Here is an 11,058-nt window from a genome sequence, read left to right as displayed (position 1 = left end):
TTATCCATCCTCAGACACTTAATTTCCCTACTAGGTTGATTTTCAAGGAAGCACTTAAATTCCTTCAACTGACTAAAAGGTTTAGATTTACTTCTAAGGAAATAAACAAATATCCTTCTATATTAGTCGTATATAAAAGAAACAAAGTACACTGATCTATTGAACAAAGGCACATTAACTAGACCAAAACCATCAGAATGAAAATAGTCCAAAACCCCAAAAGACTTATGAGAACTAGAATAAAAAGAAACACAGTGTTGTTTTCCATAAACACAATGTTCACAAAATTCAAACTTGAGACTACAATGATCAAGGCATTCAACAAGGCTCTTATTTTTCAAGTCTTGTAAAGCCCTTTTCACCTATGTGACCAAGTCTTTGGTGCCACAACATTGTTTTCTCAGTTGGAAGCTTCATTTCCAAAGCATTAGCACCCTTAGGTACCCAGAAAGAATGACCATCAGATGTTGATACAATAGTTTTCTTCTCTTCTTGATCTAATGGTGAGGATGAAGATTCCAAAGCCCTTTTCTTGGACTTCATAGAGGTCTTTGGTGCATGCATCCAGTTTATACAAGGTGCCAATCCTAACACCCTTAGCAAGCACCATAGAACCTTTGGTCATCTTTCATCCACTTTGTAAGAAAACAACATGCATTCCCACATCACTCAGCTTGCTAACTGAAAGAAGATTTTGTGTCAAACCAGGAATGTGCAGTATACCATCAATCCCCTTCACTCTGCCATTAGGAAATCATATCTTGACTCTTCCATGGCCAACAACCTTCAGGTGAGAATCATCACCCAAGTACACCTTCCCACCATCATATTCTTTATACTTTGAGAACCAACTCCTATGAGAGGTCATGTGGAAATAAGAACTTGATTCAAGTAACCATACATCTTCTGATGCATGGGTTTTCATGGTAGTGACAAAAGCATCTGCATTATCTTAAGAGGATTTTCAAAATCAAAATCAGGGGAATTCTTGTTTTTCTTTTTCTTCTCCTCTTTACAATCTTTCCAGAAATGACCAAATTTGTCCCAATTCTGGCATTTAGCCTTGGATTTTTTACCAAGATACTTAGATCTCCCTAGAGACTTTGATTTACCCTTCTTGTAATTTTTCTTGCCTTTCTCCATTGTTCTACCATGAGCAACCAGGGCCTCCTTAGCCATCTCAAAAGATTTCCTTCACATCTCTTCAAATAATAGCGAACCAACCACATCCTCCATCTTGAAAGTGGTTGTTGTGCTTCCAATGACCATCACATGGTGATCCCATGAGTCTAGCAAAAAACATAACAAAAGCATACATTTTCCTTGATCATCAATCTTGTCACCGACAAAATTCAATTGAACAACAAGCATGTTGAACGCATTCATGTGATCTGCAACGAACCCTCCTTCCCCCATCCTCAGAGAATACAGCTTCTTTCTCAGGAATAACTTATTTAGATTTCCCTTGGTAAATATCACCAAGCTTCTTCCAAAGTGTAATTGCATTCTCCTCATGGATATTCAGGAGCACTGGATCAATCAAATAGAGTCTTATCAAACCCTTGGCTTTCTGGTCCATTTTATCCCAATCATCCTGCGGTGTATTTTGGGGCTTTGTCAAAGAAATCGCAACCCATAGATCTCTATCCACAAGCATATCCTCCATTTTGAGTTTCCACAACTCAAAATTACTACCATTAAATTTATCCATCTCTATTCTACTAGATGTGCTTGTCATATCAAACTTGCAACAAAGTTATGAAATCTTCCACTGCAAAACTCCCATTCAAAGTAGATCAACCCAAAAAACCCAACAAAACTAACAAATTTGGTCAGGCTCTGATACCAATTGAAAGGAAGCCAAAGTGTGGAATAATGCTTCTAAATGCTAAATCTAATAGAAGAGGTGATGCAGAAATTTCTTACTAACTTTTAAAAAATTGCAAATTTGTAAGGCCTTCCCCAAACCAAGCTTTGATTAACTTAGTTGACCATGTTTGACCTATTAATAAATGCTATAATTCAATAGGATGGGCTATGTTAAATAGAAAGATTGGTGGGAAAAGTAATTGAACCAAGTTATAGAATCATTTCACCTTGTGGTATACATTTTGATGTGTTATGAATTTGAAATCCTAAAAGATCCACTGATTGGATAATCTTGATCTAACGTATGTCAGCTATATCTGGATTTGCAGAACTTTATTATGGTGTTGGAAATATGATGCGTATCTTATGAATGAATGAAATTATGAGGATTATGATAATGGCTTATGTGGATAAATTGGGATATATGAGATATTGATTTGTTAATGTCAATTGTATGCAGAGTGTTTGATGTGTATTTGTATTCATGTGTTTAATATTTTATGAGGATATTTGGAAGTACTAATGTGTAATTGAGATGTGCAGGAAAATTATCCACGTGACCATGGAAACATTATGGAGAACCAAACCTAGACCTATGTACGTTCGTAAAACCAGGGTTTGTCTATTTGGAGAGACAATGTGCCCCGTTTGTATAGTATTTTTATTTGTGAAAGTGGATGTTGCATGTGTGTTAGATTGAATTTATTTATTTGTGTAAATCCAACAAGAGACAAGATTTCATGTATAATTTTGTAAAAGTATTTTTATTGTGTCACTTGACACATGTGTTGATTTATGTTTGATTTTTGAATTGTCTCTTGGAGGGAGTTGTTTAACCATAGCTTTATCAAATAAATTAATGTGGTTCTATATTTTTCTAGGGTAAAGAATCTTTGGGGTGGTCAACTTAGGTTTGACCCAAAAATTAACTTCAGATGGGTTTAAAAAGGGTTAAATGGACTCCTAGGGGTAGTTTAAAAGTGTTTCCTAAAGCCCATAAGGTATACCTAAAGGTTAGGAGTAATTTTAGGCATGTACCAACTCCCATGTGACCATTTAGACACCCTAAAAAGTGGGTTTCCTAAGTTGAACGAAAATTGAAAATTAGAAGGCATCATCTAAGTTGTTAACTTTCCCTTTTGATGAGAGATCTCTTTTGATCTTTTTTCTAACTTTTCCTTTTTCAATTTTAGAAACCTGTGAGAACTCTCATTGAGGTCTTCTTAGGCAAGAATAAGAGATTTTGCAGGTAATCACCCACTCTCCATTTTTGGAGACAAGGCAATTTTGAAAAAGAGAATAGATTTTTTTGTATAGGAATTTGGCTAAGTGTAGAGAAACGGGTTTTGTGGATTTGGGGCTGCTCATCCTCAACTAGACTAGCATACCTTTGGGAAGCTTGAAGGTTGCTTTATCTTCTCCCTGTGTTATTTCATGTTGCATGTTTATGTTGAAAGAATCATTTGTGTGGAAAAAGTTGTTCTCTTGCATTTTGTTTTGGAAAGTTATTATGCGTTATGTATTTTATTTCTTGTATGAAATATGTGTTTTGGGAGTAACCAAGGCCTCATACTCTTGGGAGAGAGGATGGTCTTGTGGGTGGTAGAAGTTTGACAGCCCTCGAGTGAGAGGCTCTCGTTGTGAGAGTGATCTCAAGGGATATTTATGTGACCCTTGCTGCATGGCTTGTTTATGCATTTGGGGGTCATAAGGAGGGAAATATGGCTTGAAAGCCTTGGGGGGCATAAGGATGTGGGGATATTATACTTATGATATATTTTGGTTTCCATGAGGTGGCTTTGTGTTTTGCCTTACCTGCAGTCTCCTCGGGGTACTTGGTCCACTACCACCCTTGAAAGGGCATCACATTGTGTGGTGTGGTGTAGCCTTGGTTGGGAATATGTTTGTGAATTGTTTTCCCTTGTTTGCTATGTTTGCATGTGTGTAACATGTCTAGGGCTTGGTTCTTCAAGCTTGGGGGTGGCTACTAGTTAGCCTAGGCTGGGAGGTGAGCACTCCATGGTCATAGCCTATGATTTATTTGCAGGTTGTTGAAAGAAAAGAAAAAGGACAAGGAGAAGTTGTTGGACTTTTGTGTTGTAGAAAAAGAATCGGAAATAAAATAGATTATATTTTAAGTTGCAGCAGTGTGAATGGAAAAATATATGTCGTAGTTACTTTGAAAAGAAAATGTATTCATTTTAATTAAAGGTCCTCATTTAGTAGAAATGAGAGATCCCTTTTATATTGATGGCTATAATGTATTTTTAATGTACTCTAAAGAAATGCTTTATTTTTGTTAAGTATTATTTTGTTGCAAAAGAAATGAGTTTATCTTGGATTAAGTGCCCTATAGTTATATTGTAGTATGCATGTTAGTTAGAAAATAAAAATTTATTTTGCATGTTAATTCTGAAAATAAATATTCAGTTTATTTCCTATTTGCATATCTCTAAGGATTGATTCAAATGATTCTATATAAATAAAGTTGCAGAAATTAAAATCACATATTTATTTACAGAAATTTAAATCTAGAAATTAAATGATCTATCTAATTTAAATAATTACATATTTATATAATTGTTGTAAAATTACTAAACTATGTTATTTACTTAATTGCAGAAAATTAAATCTAGAGTTAAATAGACTATTCGAATTTAAAAAAATATCATATTTTTATAGTTGTTGTTTAATTCTATTGGATTCTGTCAATCATTTATTGCAAAAAATAAATCTGAATTAATTTTCTATCTCTGATTTAAGGTACTAAAAAAAATATATATAACATCTGTATTTTGCACAGTAGAGTTAGCCTGAGTTCAAATGCTTTTAATATATATATACATATATGTAAGACAAATTTAGAAAACAATATATATATATATATATATATATATATATATATATATATATATATATATATATATATATATATATATATATATATATATATATATATATATATATATATATATATATATATATATATATGTAAGACAAATTTAGAAAACAAAAAAAATATATATTATCTATATTTTGGCATGGCAGAGTTAGCAAAATATATATATAAAGATACCTATACACACACACACACACACACACACACACACACACACACACACATATATATAATAAAATAAATAAACAAAAAAAAAAGGGTTTCGGGGGAGGGGGTCGAACTCACTATGTGTAAACACAGTGGGCGGCCCGCCACTGTGTGGACACACAGTGGGCGACGCCAAAGCACCGCCACTATGTGGACACACAGTGGTCGGTGCCCACGCCACCACTGTGTGGACACACAGTGGGCGGCACCCCCACCGCCTCTTCAAAAAACGCCACTACTCTTCCATGTCCACCCGACACTAAAAAAAAAAAAGGGGGGAAAATAAAACCCTAGCCTGGGTAGGGCTAGGGTAGAATAAAATGAAGATGTGTTTAAAAATATTAAAAGGGTTTAGTCTTAAAATAATAAAATTTAGGGTTTGCATGGATAACTTATAATAAAGGGTAAACATATGTGTGTGTGTGTGTGTGTGTGTGTGTGTGTGTGTGTGTGTGTGTGTGTGTGTGTGTGTGTGTGTGTGTGTGTGTGTGTGTGTGTGTCTGTGTGTGTGTGTATAGGGTAAAATGACGTTCAAATTATATTATTATTTTTTGAGTTTTAATCTGAGATAGGTCTGAGATTAAACTTAATAGGTAAATATTCTTTATGAATTTAATTGACTCTTTAGTGAATTTAGTTTAACCACATTTTAATTATAGGTTAAAATAAATTTCTGACACCATAAACTAAGCGATTGGGGATTAATTTTACCTACATAAATTAATTGATTAAAAGAATTTATGGATTAAAATCGATGAGAAAATTTAAAAAAATGCTTAGGTGTTCCGCACTTGACTTAAAGTATTATCTCATACTGGAATTAGTGGTTAGAGTAAACTCACACTTGCGAGTGCATTACATATTAGCAAATTTAATGTTATTAAGTTAATGATTTAAAAAAAAAAAAATTATCCCGTTCGTGCCCATAAGTTTGGGCATGACAAAATTAGATAAACACATGTAAAATCGGATTTAATAAATAAAACCGCAACACCAAATACATGTGGGAAAACCCTTTCATGAAAAAACCCACACTCCAAAAGCTAGACTCAATTGTATTATTAGCATCAACAACAGTTTAAATACAATGCACATAGCCAATGCTCTCTAGGAGTAGCTACAACAGAGATTTCAAGAACAATTTCGACAACATAACAACGCCTTAGAAATAATCAACTTGTTTCTCCTCAAAAACAACTAAGGCATCAACATATTAATAGAGCTCATTACAAAGAGGTATGTGCCCATGGTTTCCAAAACTTCAAATCTCAAGAGGTAAGTTGTGTCACAAGCAACACATTGCTAATCCAATGAAACGTTGCACATAGCAGCTTTTGAAGTAACAACACCTATATATTCCATAACAATCATCTTGCCAAATGTAATGTAAGTATAGCATAGAAGTTACCATGACCAAATAGGTGCCTTCCTTAACTCACACCACTTATCAAAAGTGAACTCAAACCATAAATGTAGAATGCCAAAATATAACTCTCTATGACTCTTCTATCGAACTAGAAACCATCATAGTCATAATAGAAATTTGTCATAATCTCAACATAGCAACATATGACACTAGTTCCCAAAACTTCAGGTGTTCCAAAGTGGGTGATCAATAAAACAAATAATCAAATAATCAAATTAGCATATTTGGACTCTAAGGTCGAGACACCTTAATCCCAACACCCTAGACCTATTCCTCCTCCTCATGATGGACCTGGAATCCTTCCCACACCTTCTATTCCTCTTATATATGCCACAGTCCTATCTCCTACATCTTACAAATGAAATCGCTCAGGATCTCCCATTTCTCAACCTAGTAGACCTTCTTTCATTCCTCCTCATTTCAAGGAAGAAAAACGGCATATGTCCATTGATCCTCAACCTTCACAAACCTCGACTAAAACTAAAAGGAATTGTTATGCGAGAGAATGTTGACAAAGACGTCATGTTAAGTCTCATGAACTTGCTTCTCAAACCATTTCCTCCTCGAAGACACCAAATGTTAACTTGGTCCCGTTTGTCCAACCTTCGCTAACCCTAGGGAGGAAGTTCAACCTAGATCACCAAGATTAAAAATACTTAAGAAAAATGATTGTTCATGCTCTTTTCGTGTGAGAGAACCTATTTTTATTAGTCTAGATGATGAAATGGATGATGATGTTGCTCATGCTAACAATGTTTATTTTAATGATTCTGATGATATGTATTAGCTTGTTGATGTTAATAATTATTTATCCAAACATTTTTCAAAAGCATTAACCCTAGCTCCTAGTGATAAACAAAGTGACTCATCACTAGAGCATGGTCCTTGTTTGGAACTTGCAATAGCTCCATCTATTGTGCTCGAAGTTGCTCCTCTTACATCTTGTCCGCCTTCCCAAAACAATGTTTAGCAAGATTGGGAGGCAGATGATTTGCTTGATTAGCTTCATTCGTGTCATAGAATCTCTCTCCACTCTTGCTTGATTGTAATGTGTTTCCCTCGTGATGTGTTTTTCTATTATGTTAGGTTCTCTTAAAATGACCCTTGTTACTCCATTAGTGCAAGGTAATAAAGAGGTTGAATCTATTTTTGCAGTCTTCTATTTGTCGTCCCTTGTGTTGTCCACTTGGGGACGATGCAAAGCATTGAGATATCTTTTGGTATCTTCCATGTTGACTCAAAATACACATGTTCCCTTCTTACATTGTGCTTGTGGTTCCACTACCTTTGGGAGATGAGGTCAATTCAATACAAATATTCATGATATAAATTATTTATTATAAGAGCATACAAGCCCCAGATTTCATGAATCCCTTATGTTCTTTTATGTTCTTTGACCATTATCCTTTGATTTGTCTTTTCCTAGGAGCATCTCATTGTGGTAATTTGCTTCTCTTTTGGATGCATGCTACCTTAAAGACATTACTCCTGATAAGGTGTATGCAATCGCTTTAACGTGGGGGCATTCACTCTGCTCAATGTTACACTTTATGCACACATCATGACATGTTTTGATACTCAAGTTACTTTGCAAACTGGCCCTTTTGCTTTGTAATTTGGTATTTTTGTTTTGTTTTCCCAATGATTATTTGCAACAAGTCATGCTAGAGGAGACTATGGCATTAGAATCATGCAATACATGGGATCTTGATCATTTTCCTAAAGGAAGAAAAGCCATTGGTTATAAATGGGTCTACCAAAAGAAAATTGGAGAAGAAGATTCATTGGAAAAGTACAAAGCTAGATTGGTAGCTAAGGGCTACTCCTAGAGAGAGGGAGTTGGTTTTGGTGAGATTTTCTCTCTTGTTGCTAATTTGTCCTCTATTAGATTTCTTTTATCTATTGTTGCAGCTAATGAATTTTGAGATTGAGTAAATGGATGTCAAAACTACTTTTTTGCATGGAGAGTCGGAAGAGGAAATTTATATGCAATAGCCTAAAGGATTTGAGGTAAAAGGAAATGAACGCTTGGTTTGTAGGTTAAAACTGTCTCTTTATGGTTTAAAATAGTCTCCCCAAATGTGGTATCAAAAATTTAATTCATTTATCATGAAATTGGGTTTTGTTAGAAGTGAAGAAGATTACAGTGTATACATTAAATGTATTGATGATCATATTCTAATCATTGTCTTGTATATGGATGATATGCTACTTATCAGAAATTTTAAGGCAATGGTTAGTGAGCTAAAAGCTCAACTTTCAAGAGAATTTGATATGAAATATTTGGGGGCTACAAGGTATATACTTGGTATGGAAATCAAAAGAGATCGAATAAATAGAAAGGATTGGCTATCACAGAGTAAGTATGTTGGCACTATTTTGAACAAATTTAGTATGTAGGATTGTAAACTAATAAGAATCCATTAGATATTGTCCTAAGAATGGCACTAAGATTTCATTAGATATTGTCCTAAGAATGATGATGATTTAGAGGATATGTCTAATGTGTCTTATGTTAGTGTTGTAGGAGGTTTAATGTATGCAATGGTTTGCACTAGACCAGATATTGCACAAGCAGTTGAAGTTTTAAGCAAGTTTATGTCTAACCTTGGTAGAAAACATTAGAATCGTGTTAAAAGGGTGATTAGATATTTACAAGGAACTTTTGATTATTGTTTAGAATATTTTGGGATTAATAGTGTGGATAAGACATTAGACATATAGGGATATGTGGATGCAGATTGAGCAAGTGACTTGGATAGTCGAAGGTCTACTAGTGGGTATGTGTTTACATTGTTTGGAGGAGCTATAAGTTGGATAAGTAAGATGTAGCCTATAGTTTCTTTATCCGCTACTGAAGCAAAGTTCATGGTTGTTGCCCATGTATCTAAGGAGGAATCAGGGTTACATAGGTTGTGTGCAGGTATTCGTTTTGATTGTAAGACAGTTCAAATTGGATGTGATAGTCAAAGTGCAATTCATTTAGCTAAGAATACTTTGTATCATGCACGAACTAAGCATTTGGATGTACAATAGAATTTTGTTTGTGAGTTGATTGCAAATGGACAAATCGAATTGAAGAAAATTGGCACTCAAGAGAACGTTGCAGATTATCTTGCCAAACCTGTGAGCACTAAAATGTTTACTTGGTGCAGAAAGGCCACAAATCTTGTTTCCTATTTATAGTTGATTATATTATGGTGTGATCCCCCTAACTCTTGCAAGGTATTCAACAAGTGGGAGAATGTTGGGAATTAAAATGTCTCAACCTTGGCAATTCTTGTTTAATTATTTATTATTATTTTATGTTTTCCCATGGTTATTTGGCATTTATGTAATTAAATATTTGTGATCCAACATAAGGGGCATGGGTTTTATTAGTTGGCACTTTAGCCATATGTTGGTCCCTTAAAAATCATTTTTTTACTTATCAAAAGATGCCCATCAAGTGGTATAACATGAATGGCCTATTTTTAGGGATGTTATGACAGATTCTATGACAACTATAAGGACTAAAAGTGGAGTGAATCATTTTGGACATTAGAATCAGTTATTATGGCATGTGTAAGAATAACCTTACATTTGTTATTAATAGTCTATGACACATGTAAGAGTATTTCCTATATTTGGGGGATTTTTATGACAACTTGTAAGAAGTTGTGATGTCATATAAGAGGCTATTTTTGGCATGTAGGGGTCGCATGAATTTTTACCATGGTTTTTCATAACCTTTTTTTGACCCATGCTAATGTTTTATGGTGGTATTTTCAGCCCCCAAGGGTCTATAAATTGAAGGGTTGAGTTGGAGACAATATAAGTTGTTTTATAAGTACATAGATGTTGCTAAATTAAAGCAAGATTGAGGAAGTATTTTTTGTATTGTAATCTCTTTGAAGATTAATACAGATTTTCCCTTTTCTTGGTGGTTTTTTGCCTGAAAGGGTTCCTCCACGTAATCAAGATGTCACGTGTTCAGTTTTATATGGTGTTATCTTGTTGTTGTTATAGTTTATTTTATTTCCATTAAATATACATTGTTAGATCTTATTTACAATTTGATTTGAAGCTTCTATTATTGTTGTCCACCTCTTTTGTTTAACACATGTGACAAGTGTCCACCATCTTCAATGTTTAGATGTGTGAGCATGCATGAGTTTTCATCACCCTTAAACTCGTCCTTTGACTTCATCAGTTTATCACACATGTGAGATTCTCCCACGGGTTTAGCCACCCTACACTTTCTACTTTCTCCCAAATGTCAGTCTCCCATATTTTCTCTCCTCTTGCACTTTCAATAACTTCTCTACTTATCAACTTTATGAGCCTCCCTATGTGTGCTCACATGTGTGAGCATGCCTAGCCATCTTCCTGATGCCATTTCACCTTCCCAAGCCTCCCCTTGTGACAAGGTTAAATCCTCAATCCTCTCATTCAATTTGAACCCTTCATCTAATCATGCATCTCAACCCTCCATTTTCATCATCAAAAATTTATGAATTGAAGCCTTCACCATCAATTTTTAACAATCCACTTGCAAGTATTTTGCCATATAAAATGCATCATTTATATTTTATTATGTTGATATGAAGAACAATCCATATCCATTCAACTCATTCATCATTCACATTTTGATGTAAATCAAGTGGAAATGATGTGT

This window comes from Cryptomeria japonica, chromosome 11 (assembly GCF_030272615.1).
Source record: "Cryptomeria japonica chromosome 11, Sugi_1.0, whole genome shotgun sequence".
Taxonomy (NCBI): domain Eukaryota; kingdom Viridiplantae; phylum Streptophyta; class Pinopsida; order Cupressales; family Cupressaceae; genus Cryptomeria; species Cryptomeria japonica.
This window is presented reverse-complemented; position numbering follows the sequence as displayed.